Raw genomic sequence first — 22,821 nt, 5'->3', positions numbered from 1 at the left:
AGGGGAAGGAAAGCAGTTTTATAAAGTTTGCAGCCTTCCTCCTCATTGTGTGAGTACTCCTCGTAACATTCACAAAAAGAATATTTAACCGGAAAACCAGGGGGGAAAAAGTGTTTGATAAAGCAAACTCTGGGTATTAACAAATCATTTAACATTTTTTGTCTCTATCGCTTAGGTTTTATATGTACAAAGGGCAACTAAGCAAAACTCAGTTTTAGAATGCAAATGATACAGAGGTAGCGAAGATGGTACCCTTGAACCCATTCACAAGTCCTTCCCCATTTCACATGAATATTTGGCAACTGGTAACTATATCCTATGCCCTGGTGTTCAGTGCGTCTCTGTGAGAGCTATAAAATATGAACATGTATCCCTAATAATTCTTTGAAGTAGTTCTCAGCAACCAAGAGCCACTTACCTACTCACTTATCCCAAGATTGGGAAATAGAAGGAAAAGATAGAACTGAGGAAACATTCAAGAACCAGATCATGGAAGTAATTTTTCAATCACGTTGAGTTTAGACTTTATTCAGTAGGTGATAGGAAATCATAGAAGCATTTTGATTAGAGAAAGGTAATGATCACAGTTATTTTAAAGATTCCACATAGGTTATAAACTCTGAGGGTTTTATATTAGTGTATATGAAAGAATTCTGCTGAAAACAAAATTGATGTGTTTAATAACATATTGATGTGATTAAATTACAAGTCATTAATATAATTATTCACATATCAATACACTCCTCCCTCATTTAAAGTAAAACAAACAAAAAACCAAAATCAGAATCTAGCTCTTCTCATTAGCTTTAAGAATACATTTCTAAGAATAATGTCCATTCAATAAACATTTATTTTCATGCCCATGTTATGTTAGGCACTCTGCTAGGTGTTGGGGAGCTAAACAGGGAGGGCCTCCACTCTCAAGGTGTTTATAGTCTGCTGAGACAGACACTGAACAAATAATCAAACAAGCTGTGGGTTTTCCAAAATGGCTCTTTGCTATTCCTGCTATTCCTAGCAATGCTGTGCTTTCATTGCTTTTAACGTGTGAGTCCTTTCCCTATTCCACCTTTCTTTAAGGGCACCTTTAATCATCAGAGGTCTCAAACTTGCTGCCTACAGATCTATTTTATTTGGCCCACACAATGGTAAGGTCCACTTTCTTAAAAAAAAAAAAAAATTGAATTCCTTGCCAACATAAAATATGAGCGTCTGGTTTCTCTTGAATAATTGGTCATACTGAACCTCAATTACCATAAGGGAGCAAGTGCCCAGAGTTGCATAGCAGCTGTCTTCTTCAGAAATAATGTGTTCCACCTACTTAGCCACATTTAAGCCCGGTCCAAATCACCTCCTGACATGTGGGCCAAGGATCCATTGACATTGATCATCTCCCTTCAGTTGCTATTTTTCCTACCCCTGGCTCAGTTCACTCATCTACAGTACATGCTAGCCTCTCTGAGACAGTTTAGTTTGCAACTCCCACTCCACAGAGAAAAACTCAGCAATCTTTTTACAAAATCCTCTCCAGCATGCTCTCTCACCTCATTGTACTGCTTGTCAAGATTCTAGACTAAGTAAATAAACAAAGATTGTTCATCAGTTTACTTATTCAAATATTCCATCAACTTCTCTCTCTAGCTGTGCCTTTCCTTAGATCCATTTGTCCCAAGCAAACCAGATTACTTATTGGTCAGTCCCAAATATGACCTGCTATTTTCACTGTCTTCAATCCTACTGGAATTTCTGTATCTAGAACTCAGGCCAGGTCCCTAAACTCTGTCCAATTCTGTCTATCCTCAGGTCCAATTCAAATCCCCCACCTCTTCCAGGAAGCCATTCCTGACTGCCTAGCTGGATGTGGTATAGCCTCCCTGTGAACCCTCATACCACCATACCAGAATCTCTGTAAGGACCTTCAAGCTTTCTACCTCACAACATACTTTCTACATTTCAACTCTCTGAAGGTAGGAATCCCATCTAATTTATCCTCCTTTTCTCACTTGCACAGCACATAGCAGAAAACAGTGATCATTTGCACAATAAATGAAGAGAGATTTTACAACTCGTTGTAAGGGGAATAGGAAGATGCTAAATGTATTAACTTCCTGTAAGTTATCTCTAGTTGTTTTCAATGCTCAAGCCACACAGAGGTGCACTTGTTTAGGATTGTTTTATAATTGAATTATTATTCCCTACTTTTCCCATCCTACAGGTGTGTCCAGTGGAAACATGTTCATCCATTTCATGTGTTTTTTCAGTCCCTTACTTAGGAATCTAGTCCAAGAGATTTTCTCTTTCCTCTCTTTAAAATGTTACACAGAATAACTTTAAGTCTTGGTTCTAGACTCTTGAGCTATAACAAAGTTTGGGATTTATCTTGTTTTCCTTGACTCTAAGCCCTCAAGGGCACAAACTCTTAGCCATCATGTCTTGTATGACTAAATAAATGTTTCTGTTACAAGTGCCTTTCATTTAAATTTACAATCTATTTAGACATTGAATTCTTTTGAGCTAGAATGTATTCTTGTGATTTTGGTATGAATATTAGTTTCTCCCCGTGTAAAGGCTATATGCTTTTCTATAAAATGAAAAAAAGAAAAAGATATGCTAAGAAGTTAGGTTTCTTATGCAACTTCACACATTTAGTTACCACAATCACCTAGACTATTTCAGTTGTGACTGGAATGGGCAGAAAATATAAGTCTATCATTTTGAAAAGTGACCTTGTGTACCCCCACCCCCACTGTTCTAGGCAAGAGTGTCCTGAAACTACCAGTTATCCATTCGGCCATTCAATGAGCACCTCTTGAGAGCTGTGTGCTAAAGTACCTGAGGCACACACACAAAATTTCCGTGTGTTCGGTACTTATCAGTTTCACTCCCAAGGTCAAAGGAGATTAATTTTTTTTCTTCTTTTTATAAGGCAGCCTTTCAATCACAATCTTGATTCCAACAATCTTGCCTCCACACTCTTGGTCTGTATACTTTATTCCTTGTCAGCCAGCCATTTTAAAGTAAAAATAAATAAATCAAAATAAAATGCAAACAGTTCTCTTCTAGAGGGTGAGAGATTTCAGAGCCCAATGAGCCCACAGGCAGATCACTTATAACTATGCAGCTTAGTCACAGAGTCCAACTTGGCAAATGGTAATGTGCAAGCCTGTTTTTTAGTTCCAACCTGTTTCATACTCAGGCTAGCCCAGCTATTTCCCTTATTTCCAATTCCTTGGGGATGCCAGATCCTTTCTGGCTAAATCCCAAGTGCAACGCCCTAAACTCAAGGCACAGCTTTATTTCTTTGCCTCAACCTGAAGCCCCTAAGCTGATGGCTTCTCCTTTTGTTGTTTTGTCATCGGACCCTCTCCTGAATGCCTCTTAGCACACAGCCCAGGTCTATTTCCACCAATTCCTGTCCCCTTCTGCTCTTAATTCAAATCTCATTTCCTCTCTCTTTACTGTTTCTAAGCAGATTCTCTAGTTCTCTTTCTCTCCCAAACCTGGCCAGTCACATTGTGTCCTGGTATCATTTCCTGATGTCAGTCAGCCCCAACTCCTCTTAATCTTCTGTTGATACATGGCAAGCTCTTTTTTATGATTGTTTGCCAAACCCTTGTGTTTCTAATATAAGGAATAAAGAGGTGAAAAAAAAAAAAAAAAAAACTAAAAGTCCTTCCATTAATGTACTTTTGGTGAGGAAAGTTAGCATAGACTGGGTAAAGAAACAAAGTCATTGAGCTTAGAATATTAGTTATTCAGTACATATAAATAACAAGCAGATATTAAGGCAGTGTTTCTCAAAGTATGGTTCAACAGACCACCTTTCTCAGAATCATTTGTGGGAAAGAGAGTGGGGCAGGGTGCTGCTTGACATAATCTTGGGCTGTACCCCAGATAGACAACCAAAATCTCTGAGGACCTACTAAGAATCTGAGTTCTTGACACACTCCTAGTTCTTCTTCTTCTAATGCACATTCAAATTTAAGAACAATGTACATTGTCTCTATTGTCCTTTAAAAGCAGTTATTTTTTACCTCATGTTTGCTCCACTTCTACTCTTTAAGTTTCTTCTATACTCAATACGGTATTTAATATATGCTTTTATAGATATTGGAGATATAGTAGAGAATAAATGGACAAGTTCCTTCCTCATGAATCTTACATTTTGGTGGAAAAAAGAGACCCTTGGTCATCATATTAAGAGAGCAAAATGAAAATTGATGAAGAGTCTCAGCCACTTCCTGGGGAATAAAGATTATGTACAAATACACACAAGGGCATTTATATATTTATATATATAATTTTTTAATGTATTTCTATAGTCACATAAAATCAGGAAACATAAAATGAAAAATTTACATTAGCTAGAACAATTGGTTTTTGTTATTTTAATTCGGAGGACTTGCTTTAGATTTTTCTAGAATGTTTTTAGAGTACTACTTTAGAGACTTTCATATAGACTAAAAATTTATCCATTCTTACTGAGATTAAAATTTTTAGGGGCACCTGGCTGGCTAAGTCAGAAGAGCGTGTGACTCTTGATCTTGGGGTCTTGAGTTCTAGCCCCATGTTGGGTGTAGACATTACTTAAAAAAAAATTAAATACCAATCAGTAAGAGAGAAATTCCTAGTGATGAACATAAATCTCAATTCACCCGTCAGAAAAGCAGCACCAAGAGAAAACATGTGATTCAGCAAATAGGCACAGAGCATGTACCCAGGGTATACACCGCTGGATGTGTGCACATGCCTGCTCCCCAGCCTCCAAGACAACCATTTGCTACAAATCCACACCAGACTCACTTGAAATTGTTGGGTCCGATATAGATATAGATATAGATATAGATATAGATATAGATATAGATATATTGATATGGAGAGTCCATGTCCATATGGATATGGAGAGTCACAAATACCTTTCTGGATTTAAGTAGCAATTAAGGGAGACAAAGGTGAAAAGCATAAAGGCATAAAAGTATCTCTGAGCCAAGCTACCAGCTTAACTCAACTTCTTTGCTCTTGCACAAAGATATATTTCATTTGGCAGTGAGAATATATGTGTGACCAATACAAATGCTGAGGATCTAAAAATCAGCCAGCAATCCCTGGGCCATTTCAGCTGTGTTTCTACTTCACAAGGCCTCTTGGGGACTGGTGGGAGCAGGTGTGAAGTTCCAGTTTATTAACAAGTTAAGTCAGTATTGCTGTGCATTTTGAGGAGTCTAATAGACTGGCCAATCTCAATGAATATAGAGTAGTGTTGCACTGGACAGACACAAAGGAAATTAAAATACTACATTATTACTATTACAGAGTGACTGGTTAGATGTCTACTATATTCCAGACATTGTGCTAAGTGATTTAGAAGCATCATAAAGTTTGTTAAATTATTTAAATAAATCAGTAAGTATTTTTTTCTGGGTAAAGAACATTGACATTTGTAGCTGAGTATGAGGATCCAGCCTATATCTAAGAGAATCTCTAATTTGTCTTCTCTACATAGGAAGTCTTAATTCCTTGCTTTGCTTTGCCAACAGAGCTTAAAATTTGGACCATGCCTACTGCTGAGTACAGTGTAACCAATGAGGCTGATCCATGAAAAGATTTCAGAATGTTAACATTGATTTACTGTAATTGAGAGGGCACCAGAAGGAAGAAAATAGAACATAAGGTATTAGTGTTAGACACAACTTTAAGACCTGTTTAATCCAACCCCCTAATTTTTAATTGAAAAAAAAAAAAAGAATGAGGACCAAAGACATATTGATTTTGTGTGGTCTTCCATATTTCCTTATGTATTCATTTTTTGCTTTCAGCATGGTTCCCAGCCAAATAGAACTCATGTACTGTTCTTGTCCTTTCTAGAACTTGTGGGCTATGTAGCCAGCTCACAGGACTGAGAGGCTAGGAAAGCCACCAGTCTTTTTAGAACTGGCAGCCATGGAGGATCATATTGGCATACTTAGAACCACAGCTATTTCTAATTGTGGCTGGCTGGAATGGATTTTGTAACTTGGAGGTATTAAAGTTTATTTGGACTAAAATTTATACATTGTGGCATTGGGATATGATGAAGAATTAAGGACAAAAAAAAATACATGTCAATAATGACTCCAATTATCTTGACTTATATTTGTGTCAACTGCATCAAAATAGAGCTTCTCCATTCACAATTATTATTGGAGGGTGGAAGATGGAAAACGTCGTTTGCTAACACATGGATTTCTGATCATTTAGCCCACCATTGAAAAATGTGTAAAGTTCTTTTCTGTTTTCCATTCCTTTTTTAAACAAGGAGAGTAGTTCGAACCTACATGTACCAAAGAAAGTCCTAGAAACCAGCCAGCCCCCACAAAGACTATGGAATTCATTCTGAGAAGATTCAGAGGAACATGTTATCTCCAAATATCTGAAGGCCTATCATGCAGGGAAACCAAGATTTGTTCTTTTGTTGCTAAGGAATAGTATCGATAAGAGGTCCAGTTATTGTTGAGTACCCACCAGTATCAGGCACTGCAAGGGCTTTTAATACATTATCTCTAATTCTTGTATCCACCTCAAAGTAGATAAGGCTAGCCCATTTTATACATGAAAACAAGAGGTGAGGGCACAGAGTGGTTAAGCTGTGTTCTCAAAGTCACATTCTGAGTAATTGACAGGAATTCTAATTAATAGAGGTCTCTCTCCACATCAATAGGCCACAATTTCACCTTTCCATTTGCTCAGGCCAAAAAACTTGAATTCACCTCTGAGTCCTCTTTTTGTCTCACACCCAGTATCTAAGCTTTCAGCAGACTCTATCTGCTCTTCTTTCAAAATATATTTGAAGTCTGAGTCATTCTCACCACCTCCTCTATCTATTGCCAGCTTTCTCTAAGTGCCCTGCACATCCCATCCGTGTTATTAGATACTTTCCTCCAAACTGCCTTCCCAGCTTCTGCTCATGGCCCTGGCTGGTCTGCCTTTAATACAGAAAAGGTAAGTTCAAGTGTATCAGTCCTCTTTTGAAAGATATCCAGTGAAATCCTAGCTCAATATGGATAAAAGCCTTATTACTACAGTTGGCTATATAAGACCCTACCCAATCTGGCTGCTCTTACGTCCAGCCTCCTTGCCACTCCTCAGTAACCCTGGCTTGGGGCCTTTGAACTTGCTGTATCATCTGCCTGAAATGCTCTTCTCTGAAATATCTGATGAGCTTTTCTCACTTCTACCTCCTTCAGGTTATATTCAAAATCACCATCTTCAGTGAGGCTTCCCTGACCACTCAATTTTAAATTACAATCTGCCTACTGAGCTTTATTTCTTTTCCTGTAGTACATATCGCCACCTAACAGGCCATACTTTTTAAATTTTTCCTTTAATCTGTCTTCTCTTCTCCTACTACAATGTGAGTTCTATGAGAGCAGGGTTTTTTTCTGTTTACTTCTGTCTGTCTAGCACCTAAAAAATTTTCTGGCACCTACTAGGCATTCCATAAATGTTGAATAAGTTACTATGTCCCATGACCATGGGGTCCCCCTGAACCACTCTCACTTGAAGACAGACATCACTAAGTCAAGGCCCTCAGCATTATGGAAATACAAACTATCAAGGCTGAAATAATTATCTGATTTTTCCAAGTAGGACCAATGGGGGGAAACTAAAGGAAACGCAGAAATTTTTTCTCAGAGTGGATTCAAAAATGTAGCAGAGCTATATGAAGTCAGGTTGGAACATAAACCACACATTAGAAATTAGTGTGGGTAAGGGGAGGAATAAATTATTAAACTTAAAAGACCTTCCCAAGCCTGGAATTCTGTGATTCTCAACTTTGTTCAACCTTAGTCTGGGCTCATGTTCTGAAGCCATAATATCTTCTCCACCTGGACACTCTGAGCTACCCTCCTGCAGATACAGGGCACAACAGTATCTGTTTATGAGGGGCACTGTGCATTTTCCCCTAGTATCAGACTAAAGGTTAGAGAATGAATGAATAAATATCCCATTGTGCCCCAGATCCTAGGGAACAAGGCAAGTCAGGAGCCAGAGTGAGTCTTTAGGGAAAGTTCATAAGCAAGGCATCCAGGAAAGTGAGATTGCCTTTTGTGGCTCACATCACTGCATTTTACTGTCTCTGCAGTGTGGTGAGAATTCCTTCCTAGGAGACATTAAACGGCCTATGTAATCTCTGGAAGTATCTGGAAGACTTTTTGACTGATCATTCCTCCCCATATTTAGTACCTTGCAAACAATCTCAAATTTTCTGAACAGATACAATAAAATCAGGCAAAATGATTCTTTCATTTACAATATGGTAGACAATTGAACATTGTAGGGGTTAGGGGCATCAATTCCCCACACAGGTGAAAATCTGTGTATAATTTATGACTCCCCAAAAACTTAACTACCTATAACATACTGTTGATTGGAAGCCTTACCACTAAATAGTTGATTAACATAAGTTTTGCACATTATATGTTATATATGCTATATTCTTTTTTTAATGTGTATTTCTGAGAGTTAGAGAGAGAGAGAGAGAGAGAGAGCAGAAGAGGGGCAGAGAGATAGAGGATCCAAAGTGGATCTGTGCTGACAGCAGAAAGCCCAATGCGGGACTGGAACTCACAAACCGTGAGATCATGACCTCAGCCGAAGTTGGACACAACCAACTGAGCCACCCAGGCACCCCATATATACTATATTCTTACAATAATGGAAACCAGGAAAAAAGAAAATGCAAGAAAATTGCAAGGAAGAGAAAATACATATACATTTCTGTACTATATTTATTGAAAAAAAAAATCCGTGTTATAAGTGGGCCAGCACAGTTCAAACCTTTCCTATTCTAATATCTACTTTTTTTTTTCAACTTCTTTTAAATTTTAGGTAGTTAACATGTAGTGTAATATTGATTTCAGGAATAGAATTTAGTGATCCATCACTTACACACAACACAACAGTGCTCAACACAGGTGCCCTCCTTATTACCCATCACCCATTAAGCCCATCCCCACTCCCACCTCCCCTCCAGCAACCTTCAGTTTGTTCTTAATAATTAAAGAGTTTCTTATGGTTTGCTTTTCTCTCTTTTTTCCCCCTTCCTCCATGTTCATACATTTTGTTTCTTAAATTCCACAAATGAGTAAAATCATATGGTATTTGTCTTTTTCTGACTGACTTATCTCGCTTAGCATAATACACTCTAGCTCCATCCACGTTGTTGCAAATGGCAAGATTTCATTCTTTTTACTGGCTGAGTAATAATCCATTGTACATACATACCACATCTTCTTTTTCCATTCATCAGTCGATGGACATTTGGGCTCTTTCTATAATTGGATGTTATTCATAATGCTGTCATAAACATCAGGATACATGTACCCCTTCAAATAAGTATTTTTGTATTATTTGTGTAAATACCTAGTAGCACAATTGCTGGGTCATGGGGTAGTTCTATTTTTCACTTTTTGAGCAACTTCCATACTGTTTCCCAGAGTGGCTACACCAGTTTGCATTCCTACCAATAGTGTAAGAGGGATTCCCTTTCTCTGCTTCCTCACCACCATCTGTTATTTCCTATGTTGTTAATTTTAGCCATTCTGACAGGTGTGAGGTGGTAGCTCATGATTTTGATTTATATTTCCCTGACAATGAGTGACGCTGAGCATCTTTTCATAAGTCTGTTAGCCATCTGGATGTCTTCTTTGGAAAATATCTATTCATGTCTTCCCATTTCATCACTGGATTATTTGTTTTTGGGTGTTGAGTTCAATAAGTTCTTTATAGATTTTGGATACTAACCCTTTATCAGTCATTTAATTTACAAATATTTTCTCCCATTCTGTAGGTTGCCTTTTAGTTTTGTTGATTGTTTCCTTTGCTGTATAGAAGATTTTTATCTTGATTAAGTCCCAATAGTTCATTTTTGCTGTTCATTTTGCTATTACCGCCTCTGGCATGTCTAGTAAGAAGTTGCTACAGCTGAGGTCAAAGAAATTTAATGATTTCCTATCTCACATTTAGGTCTTTTGTCCATTTTGAATTTATTTTTGTGTATTATGTTAGAAGTGGTTCAGTTACATTCATCTGCATGTTGCTGTCTAGTTTTCCCAATGCCATTTGTTGAAAAGACTTTTTTCCATTGGATATTATTTCCTGCTTTGTTAGAGATTAGTTGACCATATAGTTGTGGGTCCATTTCTGCATTTTCTGTGTTGTTCCATCGATCTGTGTGTCTTTGTTTTTTTCATTTTTGCCAGTACCATACTGTTCTGATGACTACAGCTTTGTAATATAGCTTGAAATCCAGGACTGTGATGCCTCCAGCTTTGTCTTTCTTTTCCACAATTGCTTTAGTTATTTGGGGTATTTTGTGACTCCATACAAATTTTAGGATTGTTGATTCTAGCTCTGTGAAAAATGCTGGTGGATTTTGATAGGATTGTACTGAATATGTAGATTGCTTTGGGTAATGTAGGCATTTTAACAAATATTTGTTTTTCCAACCCATGGGCATGGAATGTTTTTCCATTTCTATGTCATCTTCAATTTCTTTCATCTTTCAATTTCTTTCTTTCAAGTTCTATAGTTTTTACAGTACAAATCTGTTACCTCTTTGGTTAGGTTTATTCCTCTAAGTATCTTATGGTTTTTGGTGCAGCTGTAAGTGGAATTGATTCCTTTTATATCTCTTTCTGCTTTTTCATTATTGATGTATAGAAATGCAATTGACTTCTATATGTTAATTTTATATCCTGTGACTTTGTGGAATTTGAGTACCAGTTCTAGCAATTTTCTTGGTGGAATCTTCTGCACCTGTTGACAGGATCATATAGTTCTTATCCTTTCTTTTATTAATGTGATGTATCATCTTGCTTTATTTGCAAATATTGAACCATCCCTGCTGAATAAATCCCACTTGAGTGTGGTGAATAATTCTTTTAATGTACTGTTGGATTAGATTTGCTAGTATCTTGTTGAGAATTTTTGCCTCCATATTCATCAAGGATATTGGCTTATAATTCTTCTCAATTGGAGTCTTTGTCTGGTTTTGGAATCAAAGTAATGCTGGCCTCGTAGAATGAGTTTGCAAGTTTTCCTTCCATTTCTATTTTTTGGCACAGTTTGAGAAAAGTAGGTATTAACTCTTATTTAAGTGTGTGGAAGAGAGTCAAGTCACCTGGGTGGCTCAGTCAGTTGAGCATCCGACTTTGGCTCAGATCATGATCTCACTGTTTGTGGGTTCAAGCCCCGTGTTGGGCTCTGTGCTGACAACTCTAAGCCTGGAGCCTGCTTTGGATTCTGTGTCTCTTTCTCTCTCTGCCCCTCCTCTACTTGTGCTCTGTCTCTGTCTCTCTAGTTTGTCTGATTAAGTATGGCTCCTCTGGCTTTCTTTGGACATCCATTAGCATTATAGATGGTTCTCCATCCCCTCACTTTCCATATGCAGGTGTCTTTAAGTCTAAAATGAGTCTTTTATAGACAGCATATTGATGAGTATTGTTTTTTTAATCCGTTCTGATGCCCTATGTCTTTTGATTGGAACATTTAGTCCATCTACATTTAGAGTAATTATTGATAGGTATGAATTGTATTACCTCTAAAGTCAGTGTTTCTGAAGATTTTCTCTTATCCTTTCTAGTTCCTTTCTAGTTTTTGTTGCTTTTGGTCTTTCTTTCGCACTCAGAGAGTCCCCTTTAATATTTCTTGCAGGGGTGTTTAGTGATTATGAACTCCTTTCATTTTTGTTTGTCTAGGAAACTCTTTATTTCTTCTTCTATTCTGGATAACAGAATTGCTGGATAAAGCATTCTTGGCTACATATTTTTCCCATTCAACAGGTTTAATATATCATGCCATTTCCTTCTGGCCTGCCAGGTGTCTGTGGAGACATCTGCTGCTAACCTGATTTGTCTTCCTTTGTGTGTTAGGGATTTCTTTTTCCTTGCTGCTTTCAGATTCTTTCCTTATCTCTGTATTTTGCAAATTTTATTATGCTATGTCTTGGTATTGGCAACTTTTTATTGATTTTGAAAGGAGTTCTCTGTGCCTCCTGAATTTGAATGCCTGTTTCTTTCTCCAGATTAGGGAAGTTTTCAGCTATAATTTTCTCAAATAAGGCTTCTGCCCCTTTATCTCTCTCTTTTTCTTGGACTCCTATGCTACATATATTGTTATGCTTTATGGAATCACTGAATTCTTTAAGTCTACATTCATGATCTAATAGTTTTCATTCCCTGTTCTTTTCAGCTTCATTATTTTCCATAATTTTATCTTCTTAACCACTGATTTGTTCCTGTTTCGTCCATCCTTGTGGTCATGACATTCAGTCGGGTTTGCATCTTCATTATAGCCTTTTCTATTTTGGCCTGACTGTTTTATAGGACTTTTACCTCTACAGTAGGGTTCTCTCTGGTTTCTTCTAAGCTTTTCTCAAGCCTGCTAGTATCCTTATGATTGTTGTTTTAATTTCTGGTTCTGGCATGCTCCCTGGCCATGATCTCTTCTTATTCTTTCTTTTGGGATGAATTCCTCCATGTTGGCATTTTATGTGGAACTTTGTCTTTTGTGTGTTAGGAAAGCATGTGCCTGGCTCTATTTCCAGTAAAGCTGAAGACTTGAAGCACTCTATGATGAGTAGATCTGGTGCATTCAGGGGGTTTGCACTGGTCTTCTGGGGTAGGGGGTCTGCTGCTTCTCTGGCTCTCAATCCCACTTGCCCTAGTAAAAAAGGCACTTGCACAGCACAGAGGGACAGAGCTTCATGTGTGTGCTCAAGCCTTCACTGTGTGTGCTATGCTGCTTGCTGAAGTCTGTCCATGCTGATGGGAGGGGTGAAAATGGCATCAACCTACTCTCTTCCCTGGAAAGGGGACCTCTGCACTGTTCAGGAAGCTCTCACAGAAGAAGGAACAATCTTCCCTCTTGTGACCAGGCTTCTGTTGATCCCTGCCTTCACCCTATCTGTGTCTGAGTGGTCTGCAGGCCTAGCAGCACAGTGCTCCTGTGTGTTATATCAGACATGGCTGGATTTCAAAACTCCGAATTTTAGAGATGAGATGTGGCACAAACATGCACTGAACCCCTGGGAGAGGGTCTCACTAGCTGTGGCTAGTACTAATTTGTACCAGAAAAAAAAATCTCATGACAGCACAGGAGCTTGGATTTTATGGTAAAGTTTAACAAAAAGGTGGCATCCAGGTTACCTGCCCTCAGCAGGTGTCTCTGCTCATATGCTAAAGAACAGGGCAGCCCAATGTAGCCTGCTGGCTCTTTTGTCCCCTGAGAGGCAGTGCCACCTCTACCAAATGCACTCCAAAAAGGTGAACTGTCTCTCCCCGCACAGACTAGGGGATCCTCAGAGCATGCTGTCCACTCCTCGGCCTCTGCCCTCCTTCTACACAGGAGTACCAGTATGCCTGCCAGGCTCAACCCAGGCAATGACACGGAGTTCTACATATTCAGACTTTAAGCTCCACTACTTGTAAAAACTTGCAATAATCATCCCCTCTTATTTTCCCAGCCAATGGTTTTGGAAAGTGTTTTTCTTGTGCAATCCCCTGTGTACTGCTTCCTCTCCCTCCTTCTCTCTCTTTCTTTCTCTATCTCTCTACTGTCTCTGTGATCAAGGCTTTCTCCTTTCCACAGTACCCATGATTCTTTTCTTCCCCAAATCATGTCTTTGTACCCTATAACTTCCGTGAGATGGCCTCTTTTCTCCCTCTAGTTGTGTAGTGTGTTCTCTCAGTCCTTAGATTGATTTCCTGGGTGTTCAGAATCATTTAATAATTACCTAGCTGTGTTCAAGGGATGAAGGAGGAATAAGGTTTTCCTACTACTCTGCCATCTTAACTCCTTTTTAACTGTGTATTGCTTTTTACCCAAGGTTTAGAAAATGTTGAAACTTTCCCCCTTTTTAATGAAGGAACAAGAATTTAGGAAGATCACAATCTGTGTAAAACACCCCATACAATTCCAACTCTCATTTAAACTTTCTTAATTTTAACAGTCATGGCTGTCTAAAACCAAAGACTTTGCCAATGCAGAGAATATTAAGTACAATTGCCTCTGGTTCCGAACTGAAAGAGAATTAAAATTCTTAAAATGATATTTCATCCCACACTACAGAAGTTTCCTTTTGAAGTTGACATAACTCACACATCAAAACCTCCAACAAAAAACATCATTGGCTGTAAGATACAACTAATTGATTTCAAAACCTTACCAGGGGTAACACTTCTTTTTCTTATTTTTATAGACCTGAGAAAAAAAATTGTTCTTAAAACAACTGCAGGGTTCGAAATTATCAATTTATTATTGTACTCAAAGAATCCTTTGCACAAAGGCACAAAGTGTCTCCTATTTTCTTTTTCTCTTGTCTTCAAACCAAAGATAATAGTCTCAAAGGCAAATGTGAACCTTGAATGAAAGATAAAGCATACCCAAGGAAGTGAATTTAACAAGGAACAACATGAATCACTAGACTTTTTATAATGAAATTATGCCATATCATAAGTTCTTTGCTATAAATAAGTATAAAAATGTGAACGATACAAAGATTCAAAAGGCCTATATAACTGACAATAAGCTGAGACTTGGAAACATTTTAGATCTTACTCTTTGAATGTGACAAAGGTTAAATGGAAAACCCCACCTACAAGAGCAAAAACATTCTATCTTTATCAACTTAATTGCTTTAGATGGTCATGATCTGTGAATAAGACAGGTAGTAGAGAACAGACAACGTATTTGACTGTTTAAGCATTATTGTTTCATGCTGCATAGTAAGTATTGAGTAAATATTTGTGGAATAAGAAATAATGTTATCTTTACTATTCTTCTGCAAGATACCATTGTCTGTCAACTCTCTACACTGACAAAACTTGTGTGTTCAGGAAGTTCAACCTAGAAAATTCTGAGGGTATTAATTTTGCACATATTTCTGGAAAAATGGTACTTCAGAACTAGAGAACAGACATGAGAACATTAGAAGAAATGAAAGATATCAGCATGGCTTGGGTTTAAGGGCAATATAGCAGGAGGAGTTCAAGGCCAATGGTCTAGGAATGCATATGATCCAAGCTAATGGCATTTTCTATTAAAACCTCATCCAGTCCAGAGTTCTGTGTGACTTCCCAGGGAATACGTGGCTCTTCAGCAGAGGGAGAAAGGGAGAGGGAGGACTCTATGTTTACATCGACACATCCCATGGTAACTATTTTCAGACTATCAGGGCACAGAAATCTCTTTACAAAGATGTAAATGTCTTTGACCAAGACTTGTACAAAAAGAAGAGGTGACAACATCCAAGAGAGACAACTCTAAAACATCTACTAGAAGTTCAACTACTTGGGCCTACATAGTTAAAAACGATGACTATGACTATCACCAGCGGCCTTACCAAAATAACGTGACACTTAATTTTATTTTAACGTGAAGTAACAGGAAATGGTTTCTAATTCTGCAGTGCTGGGTTTTTTCAGTTTTTGAGTTTTTTGTTTGTTTGTTTGTTTGTTTTTTGGGGTGTTTTAAAAATAAATCCCATGGGATAGAATAAAATGCTGAAGACTTCCCTATAAATCATTCCCCCTTGTGTTTACATTTAAGTGCCTTGCTACATTCATCTAACGACTTTAGTCTGTTTTCCTTTCGCAAACTCAGCATGGTTATAAGTACAGTAAAGAACAGCATTTCTTCCACCATCACCATTCCCAAAATAGGCTCAAACAGTGCAAAGATTATATCCTCTTTAAAGCTTTCTTATTTCCCTGACACTTTTTACTTTTTACTATTTCTATTAATAAGAATTATTGACTACTCTTCCCCAATCTGGATTGGCTTTATTAATTCATGTAGAAGTGAATGCCTTTCAAAGCAAAGGCTTCTTGCTTGTCAGCACTTTACTGGTTGGGTGCATCTTACTTGAATGCTTTACTCAGAAATCACTAACAAGAAAATCTGAGGCCTTGAGTTTTCTTGGTAGAGTGGTCACCTGTTTCCTGTCATAATAAATTGTCCTTTTGGTCTTCAGCTCACTACTTCTTGACAGCTTACTCCTGTCAGGTGAATACATTTTCAAAATAATGGTAGGCAACTGAATCACATTTAATCTGTGAAAATCAATGCATTTTTAGTGATGCTTTCCAGAGAAAGCTTGAATGTCTGACTTGTCAATATTTAAGATATTTAATTAAACCAGTTACTTGCTTTGAAAATTGGTGTATTATGAGAAATATTAAGCTTTCCAGTGGAACATACATCTTAAGGTGGTCAAGAAGCCTCAGGTGTAAGCAAAAGCTCTAGTTGTAAAAAGAATTCCAGCTAATATATGTAGAAGAAGTGATAGAAGTAACAAATTATCACTTTGTAAGCTTTAATGAAATTGTTGATTTTGTCAAGAATTATCAAAGTGGTATTAAAACCATAAGGCAAAAATGTATTGAAGGATCAGACATCCTTGTAGCACCAAACTACCAGCATACAGATTACTTTCTGGAAGCAAAGAGAAATGCAATATTATAATGAATGACTAGGAAGTCACTAATATATACAGTCAAAGCAATGTAATTGGCCAGAAACCCAAATGTGTATCCCATGATGTAATACAGTATGGGATACATGACAAAAGCTAGTATTTACTCCTACCAAATTGTTTACTGTGATTTAACCAAGCCTTTCCAAAAGCATGCAAGACAAATTCAGAAAAATAGCATATTCTACAGGATAAATGATCCTTTATTTTTGGCAAGTCAGTGTCATGAAAAAGAAAACTCTTTTGAACTAAAAAAAATTTAAATGACACAACTCTGAAATGAAATATGTTTTCCTGGATTAGATCCTACTATTGACAAACCAGCTGGAAAGGACATTTTAGGGATAATATTAAAAATTTTGAATTTGGGACAAAGATTAGATTATAAGAAGTAATTATTGTTAACTTTCTCAGGTATAATAATTTTAGTGTTCTTATACATTTATAGATATGTAATTTACTTTAGTATGTATGACATGTGTGATGATATCTATCACTTTCCTTAAAATACATCAGTATAGTAAAAATGAGTTAGTTGAAGAAGAAAAAATGAAACACTTCTTTCTGAATAAGTAAACATAAGCACTAGAGGATATCTTCAAAGGAAATAATTCTGAACTCTGATTTCCCATCATAGTTAATATTGCCCTAAAAGAACAAAGAATTCTTTTCTAAATTGGGCATTTGGTCCTTCCTCTTTATTCACTTTTTTGGAAAGAAGGCAGAACATTCCAGCACGAAAGCATCTTTTCCATTTTCTTCATGTATTTAAAGGCAATAGTTCTTCAAGGATAGTTCCCAGAAAAGCAACACCACTATCTCCCAGGAAGTTGTTAGAATTACAGACTGTGGGCTTTGACTCTGGGTCTATGGGAACAGAAATTCTTGGGGTGGAGCATAGAGAACTGTGTGTATAAAGCCCTCCAAGTGATGCTAATGCCCACTGAGGTTCAACAGCCCTTATTCTAGAGTTTCTGTTTCTCCCTGTGTAATTCACTTTGTCAGGGCTAAGTTGGCCTACACACTGGAGATAAAACAAAGGAAGAGCCAGAGTTGTAGAATTGATGTGTAGTTTTGATTCTTCTCTATTGATACCTTCAGCCATGAAATAAGAAAATGAGAAAACAATACTTGTTATATTGGATATTCTATTATGTTTACAACACTAGGTATTGGAACGTTATTGAAAATAACAAACATGTTCTGTGTAATCATTAGGATGCTTTCCAGACTGCAGGAAAGCTCTCTATGCAAGATAAAATAGGCCCCATTGTATGGAATGAAGTTTGTGACAACAATGTAAATTATCCCTGCCATCAAGCCCTTCTCAGGATTGCAACTGATGGGAACCCCTAGCATACCCATTTATAGTGTTCCACCTCTCCAGTGGTCGGCCTGTCTGCCCACTAAATAGTACATTTGGAAGACTAGTGACCATGTCTAAATGCTGTAAAATCCACTGCATCCTGTAATGACTTCTGGGTACTCAGCATATGTGGGATGTCATGCTGATGCTTTCCTATTATCAGTGGGAAGTCAAAACCCTGAGTGATTCTATAATCCCATCATTTGTGCACCAAGCTGGAAACCTAAACCAATGTGCCTAACTTTCCATGCAGTGCTTTGGCCCCTGGACATACCTCCAAGAGAATGTATAATATAGAATTATAGGCCCATCCTCATGTCAGAAGTTTAGGGACACATTCAGCTATTTGATGTTCATATAAGAGGCGTCCGAGACTAATGAAAATCAGGCACTATTCATAGTACTAAATAGTGTTAGACAAGGTTTGTGTTAAAGCATGACCAGCCTGCTCCCCTATTTCATTCTTTCAGGAACGAGGGTCTCTTAGGCTGTGCATAAACCACAGGCACCAGTCCTCAGTGTCTGGGAATTTTGTGATACTCTGCACAGACCTTCAAATGTTGAGACCACTTGTGAAATGATGTTTACTTTCCTGCACATATCCTTCCGTTTTACCACAATCCATTGATGGGCAGACATAGCAGTTAATGAAGACACTCAACATTGAAGGCAGATGTGAAGAGAGGGAAAAAGGAGAACTCAAGTATGAATCAATGAAAATGAAAATAATATACTCACAGGAAATAAGTAGATGAAACCGTAAGAGAAGGCATCAGGGAAAGGAAAGCAAAGATAACGATGAACTGCTACACATGAGAGAATCCACTGTGAAGTTGCTCTTCCTTTACTCTTTAATCCTCCAGCCTCCAAACACATTTCTGTGACTAGTTATGCTATGACCATCTATCCCATACCCTTGCAGAAAGCTGTCCTCACCTCCTAAACATCTTATCTGAAATCACAAACTGCCTATGGGAGAAATTACTATGTGTCTTTGCATATACATAAGTATGTATACATATATCACCCACACACATTCACATGCACACTTACCATAAAGTTTAAAGCACAATAATAGATTAGGTAGAAATGAATTTGAATTCTAGTTCTGCAATTTTACTGTTTGATAGATGATGGGCAGCTAATCCATATAAACCTCAGATCCTCCCTCTATAAATGGCATAACAATTCCTCTATCAGTATTGATTTAAGGTTAAATTAGATAATGTATGCTTAAAGCTTTTCCCAGTTTCCAGCAGAAAGCCATTACTCAATAAACGGTGGTTATTATTGTTATTATTAATATTTATATTTTATAACCCTCTCTGTCCATCAAAATTTCTCCACTTTTCTTGTATCCCACATTACGAACATTAAATCTTTAATTTACTAGTGCCAAGCTGTTGTTTACCATAAAAGTATAAAAAATAAATTCTTTATTATATTGCACATCTTTTATTTCAAGCCATCACTAAATATTAAACTATAAGAAATACATCATTATAAATCCCATATTTGACCCTCTTGCAATATCTCTATTATAGTTGGTGATTTGATACTATTCTTCAGACAGCAACCTTCAGACAGATTAAAACTGGTTGAGAGATCATTTGTCTGTGATCAACAATGAAAAATAAATTGGGTCCATTGTTTAGCTTCAAATGTAAACCAGAAGAGAACTGTGTGTGTGTGTGTGTGTGTGTGTGTGTGTGTGTGTGTGAGATCTGTTTGTGTGTCTATGTGTCTGTGTGTCTGTGAGAGAGAGTGGGAGGAGAGAGAGAAAGAGAGAAATAAGAGGGAAAAGGAGACAGAGAAAGAGAGACTAAGAAAAAGGATCAGTGTCATAAATAGCTGATACTTGGGTGGATTCAGTATAACAAATATAGCCAATTAGTAGAGTGGATAAAAATATAAATTGTATTTACTTCATTTCTGCAATGATACTTGAAATAATTTTGCCTTAGACGTGTCTTCAAAGTGTTTCAAGTGTAGCAGCAGAAAAGAAAAGCAAAGGAAGAGTTAGCATCTGAATGTTCCTGGCCTTTCTTCCCTCCCTTTCTTCAAGAGGGTCCTCATTTTGCCTGTACAGTTTCTCCCCCCATCTTGTGTCCACTGAGGACTGGATATGATAGGACATTACTGAGTGTTATGCATAAACTAGAGGCTGGGACGGGGTGGGGGGAGGGTGTTAACAAAGGAATACTGGCTGCAGTAAAGAGAGAGGAGATTTAAAGGGACAGGGAGAAGATTGGGAGGGGTATTTTTATCCAGAGCAAGGAGGTGGTAAGTGCTATTGTTTTGAAGTAGAGAGAAGCAATGGAAACATCTATAAGAGATTAAGTAAGTGGAGATAAGAACAAATGAATCTTCATGAAATATCACTAAGGATCACATGTCTTCCTCACAGTGTTTTGAGAAACTCAAAGCACACTGCAAAAGCAGGCAATTTGAAAATAAACCTATCTTTTAAAAAAATTGAGTTTCTCATCCTTCTAAAACTAGGCTTCAATGTGCTTCAATGTGTTTGCACAGTTTCAATAACTTCCTTTATTTTCATTTGACTAATATGCAACTCCCCTATCTATCTCTGCTCGCTGAATTCTCCCAAATGTTTTCTCCATATTCGTCATCACTTCACCATCCAACATGTGAGTGTACATTTCTCTTTTGCTGTTTTCTTGAAATCTGTATCATCAGATAACTTGTAAGCAGTTTCTTGCTAAATTGAACAATAAATTTAACATATACATGCATGTGCACATTTACATTCATGCTTCTGAATGTGCATCTGTGAATGATAAAGTAAATTGGCATATAGCCAAAAATAGCCCCGGTCAAATGTCAGGAAGCATTAATTAAGGATTATTCATTATTAAGAGAAGTCTCAGCACTTTCTTTTTTTTTTTTTTAATTTTTTTTTCAACGTTTTTTTATTTATTTTCGGGACAGAGAGAGACAGAGCATGAACGGGGGAGGGGCAGAGAGAGAGGGAGACACAGAATCAGAAACAGGCTCCAGGCTCCAAGCTGTCAGCCCAGAGCCTGACGCGGGGCTCGAACTCACGGACCGCGAGATCGTGACCTGGCTGAAGTCGGACGCTTAACCGACTGCGCCACCCAGGCCCCCCTCAGCACTTTCTAAGTAACAGAATTGCAAATGTGATTACTTGGTAAATATACAAAGCAAAAGCAGTAGCCCAGGAAAAGGTGGGTTGCAGGATCTTGGGATTTCATAAATTTTGCTTTGACAAAGGGAAGAAAAAGGCAGTAGAATCAGTCAATACTATGACTTAGTAAATAGCATTCATTATACAGACTTAGTTAAGTCACTAGTAGAACATGGCCTGCAAAGAGACCCTCATATCCTGGGAGAAGTGTGTGTGTGTGTGTGTGTGTGTGTGTGTGTGTGTGTGATCAACAGATTATAGGATAACATTCTGATTGAGTCCTGTCTTTATTAACTAGGCAAATTATACAACGTTATTAAATGTGTTAATAAAATTAACTTTGGATGATTGTTCTAAAGATTAAATTTGGTAATATTTGTATAAAAACCTTGATACGTTAATTGCACATAGAAAGCAAAAAAAAAAATATCAACAACAAACACTTGCATAGCATCAACTCTATGTTGCATATAGGTCTATGAGCATTTGTATACATTAGCATATCAAATCCTATGAGGTAGTTACATATGAGACAGGCACAATTTTCACCTTCATTTAACAGGTGGGAACAGAGGCATGGGGAGGTTAAGTAACTCCTCCAAAGCAATATAGTTAAAATATGTTAGAGCTGGGATTAAAACCCAGATCCATTGGTTCCAATATCAGTGTAGTAGATTATCTTCTTAACAATAACAGTTTTTCCTTAATCATTGTTAATCTTCATCATTAACATGTGAAAGAAAAGGCATATGTTAAACAGAAGCTGATTTCATAAACCATGCAGCTATAATCATACTGAATCTTGCACCAGACTGCCTATCAGCACACCCGCCTATTTTTCTTTATGATGGCCCCATAAACTACTAGTGTGGTGTGCTGAATAAAATGTAGATTTGAAGCAGTAAAGTGCAAGACAAACAAAATGAAAGACCTTACCAAAGTTTTAAAGTTTCTTTTGAGACACATAAATAACTGCATTTTTTGTGCTTCTGAAAGTTGTAGTTAATACTATTTGAGCCATTGACACCCAAGATATCTTTTGTTAAAAACAGTGTCACAGAGTAGGGTTGACAGATTTCGCAGATAAAAAATGTAATGTTTGGAATGTACTTATACTAAAAAATGTTCATTATTTATCTGAAATTCAAATTTTACTGGATTCTCTGTATTTTATCTAACAACCCTAGAGTCAGAATGCTTGTAATTTAAGCTTTGGAGACTGGTATCTCTGGTGTTTATGAATTCTACCAGTTATTAGAAATTTGGGAAAAAAGTCTATGAGTCTGTCCTAAAACAAAACAGAAACAAACAAAACCTTACATCATATGTATTTTAATAAAAGACACTTTCTCCCTATTTTAAAAATAGAAATCAGAAACTAAGAAGAGAATTAGTATGATCAGTAAAGCTTTATACTTCTTTAATGCTTCTTCAAAAATGAGTTCAATGTGCTAGAGTAAAAGATGGATTTTCAAACTCCTACCCATGAAGTTGTCTCAACTTGACTAGACCTTTCTGGACATTAAATTAAATCTTCTCAGTTCCATGACAGTCAATTTCTCATTCTGGAGATAGTGAAAACAAGAAAACAACAACAAATAAAAACTTCACATATATAAAAATATTTCCATGGAGCAGTACTGTAGACCATGCAGTAATATAAATCACTGAGAAATTTGCTTAAATTTGTCCTTGGGAGGGAAGAGGGAGGAGAAAACGGATAGCAGGATGGAAAATCTCAATTTGGTCAATAAAAACAGAACAGCATTGAGTGTC

The 22,821-nt window shown here is 37.3% G+C and overlaps 1 long non-coding RNA gene across 1 annotated transcript in view; it reads left to right on the top strand.

Moving 5' to 3' along the window:
* Window positions 1-1,702: 1,702 nt before the first annotated feature.
* The window catches only part of LOC147584254 (uncharacterized), a 77,096-nt gene continuing 55,977 nt past the window's right edge, over window positions 1,703-22,821 (top strand). Inside the window, exon 1 of the long non-coding RNA XR_015255280.1 lies at window positions 1,703-1,967. This is a non-coding gene — a long non-coding RNA (uncharacterized LOC147584254). The remainder of the gene's footprint in view (window positions 1,968-22,821) is intronic.

This window comes from Puma concolor, chromosome A1 (genome assembly GCF_028749965.1).
Source record: "Puma concolor isolate L17-30 chromosome A1, mPumCon1.1.hap2, whole genome shotgun sequence".
Lineage (NCBI taxonomy): Eukaryota > Metazoa > Chordata > Mammalia > Carnivora > Felidae > Puma > Puma concolor.
The sequence above is the reverse complement of the archived record's forward strand: the minus strand, read 5'-3'. Positions and strand labels throughout refer to the sequence as shown.